Genomic DNA, 2,880 nt, shown 5'->3' on the forward strand with positions numbered 1-2,880 from the left:
TTTCGGATATGTTTTAGAAATTCGTTTTTTGAAACGCAACATGTCTTAGAAATGACTTTGTGTGTCTCTTCAAAACTAGGTCGTTTTAGAATATTTGAAAATCTTGTCTAACCACTATAATTTCGGATATGTTTTAGAAATTCGTTTTTTGAAACGAAATGGCTCTAAATGCCAAATTCAACCACTATAATTTCGGATATGTTTTAGAAATTCGTTTTTTGAAACGCAACATGTCTTAGAAATGACTTTGTGTGTCTCTTCAAAACTAGGTCGTTTTAGAATATTTAAAAATCTTGTCTTACCATTATAATTTCGGATATGTTTTAGAAATTCGTTTTTTGAAACGAAATGGCTCTAAATGCAAAACTCAACCACTATAATTTCGGATATGTTTTAGAAATTCGTTTTTTGAAACGCAACATGTCTTAGAAATGACTTTGTGTGTCTCTTCAAAACTAGGTCGTTTTAGAATATTTAAAAAACTTGTCTTACCATTATAATTTCGGATATGTTTTAGAAATTCGTTTTTTGAAACGAAATGGCTCTAAATGCCAAACTCAACCACTATAATTTCGGATATGTTTCAGAAATTCGTTTTTTGGAACGCAGCATGTCTTAAAATGCCTCTGTGTGTCTCTTCAAAACTAGGTCGTTTTAGAATATTTAAAAATCTTGCCTAACCACGTTAATTTCGGATATGTTTTAGAAATTCATTTTTTGAAACGAAATGGCTCTAAATGCCCAACTCAATCACTATAATTTCGGATATGTTTTAGAAAATCGTTTTTTGAAACGCAACATGTCAGAAATGACTTTGTGTGTCTCTTCAAAACTAGGTCGTTTTAGAATATTTGAAAATCTTGTCTAACCACTATAATTTCGGATATGTTTTAGAAATTCGTTTTTTGAAACGAAATGGCTCTAAATGCCAAATTCAACCACTATAATTTCGGATATGTTTTAGAAATTCGTTTTTTGAAACGCAACATGTCTTAGAAATGACTGTGTGTCTCTTCAAAACTAGGTCGTTTTAGAATATTTAAAAATCTTGTCTTACCATTATAATTTCGGATATGTTTTAGAAATTCGTTTTTTGAAACGAAATGGCTCTAAATGCAAAACTCAACCACTATAATTTCGGATATGTTTTAGAAATTCGTTTTTTGAAACGCAACATGTCTTAGAAATGACTTTGTGTGTCTCTTCAAAACTAGGTCGTTTTAGAATATTTGAAAATCTTGTCTAACCACTATAATTTCGGATATGTTTTAGAAATTCGTTTTTTGAAACGAAATGGCTCTAAATGCCAAATTCAACCACTATAATTTCGGATATGTTTTAGAAATTCGTTTTTTGAAACGCAACATGTCTTAGAAATGACTTTGTGTGTCTCTTCAAAACTAGGTCGTTTTAGAATATTTAAAAATCTTGTCTTACCATTATAATTTCGGATATGTTTTAGAAATTCGTTTTTTGAAACGAAATGGCTCTAAATGCCAAACTCAACCACTATAATTTCGGATATGCTTTGGAAATTCGTTTTTTGAAACGAAATGGCTCTAAATGCCAAACTCAACCACTATAATTTCGGATATGTTTTAGAAATTCGTTTTTTGAAATGCAACATGTCTTAGAAATGACTTTGTGTGTCTCTTCAAAACTAGGTCGTTTTAGAATATTTAAAAATCTTGTCTTACCATTATAATTTCGGATATGTTTTAGAAATTCGTTTTTTGAAACGAAATGGCTCTAAATGCAAAACTCAACCACTATAATTTCGGATATGTTTTAGAAATTCGTTTTTTGAAACGGAATGGCTCTAAATGCCAAACTTAATCACTATAATTTCGGATATGTTTTAGAAATTCGTTTTTTGAAACGAAATGGCTCTAAATGCCAAACTCAACCACTATAATTTCGGATATGTTTTAGAAATTCGTTTTTTGAAACGAAATGGCTCTATTTGCCAAACTCAACCACTATAATTTCGGATATGTTTTAGAAATTCGTTTTTTGAAACGAAATGGCTCTAAATGCCAAACTCAACCACTATAATTTCGGATATGTTTTAGAAATTCGTTTTTTGAAACGAAATGGCTCTATTTGCCAAACTCAACCACTATAATTTCGGATATGTTTTAGAAATTCGTTTTTTGATACGCAACATGTCTTAGAAATGACTTTGTGTGTCTCTTCAAAACTAGGTCGTTTTAGAATATATGAAAAATTTTGTCTAACCTCTATAATTTCGGATATGTTTTAGAAATTCGTTTTTTGAAACGGAATGGCTCTAAATGCCAAACTCAACCACTATAATTTCGGATATGTTTTAGAAATTCGTTTTTTGAAACGAAATGGCTCTAAATGCCAAACTCAACCACTATAATTTCGGATATGTTTTAGAAATTCGTTTTTTGAAACGAAATGGCTCTATTTGCCAAACTCAACCACTATAATTTCGGATATGTTTTAGAAATTCGTTTTTTGAAACGCAACATGTCTTAGAAATGACTTTGTGTGTCTCCTCAAAACTAGGTCGTTTTAGAATATTTAAAAATCTTGTCTAACCACTATAATTTCGGATATGTTTTAGAAATTCGTTTTTTGAAACAAAATGGCTCTAAATGGTCAACTCAACCACTATAATTTCGGATATGTTTTAGAAATTCGTTTTTTGAAACGCAACATGTCTTAGAAATGACTTTGTGTGTCTCTTCAAAACTAGGTCGTTTTAGAATATTTGAAAATCTAGTTTAACCACTATAATTTCGGATATGTTTTAGAAATTCGTTTTTTGAAACGAAATGGCTCTAAATGCTCAACTCAATCACTATAATTTCGGATATGTTTTAGAAATTCGTTTTTTGAATAAAAAATTGC

Source organism: Toxorhynchites rutilus, chromosome 3, assembly GCF_029784135.1.
Source record: "Toxorhynchites rutilus septentrionalis strain SRP chromosome 3, ASM2978413v1, whole genome shotgun sequence".
NCBI lineage: Eukaryota > Metazoa > Arthropoda > Insecta > Diptera > Culicidae > Toxorhynchites > Toxorhynchites rutilus.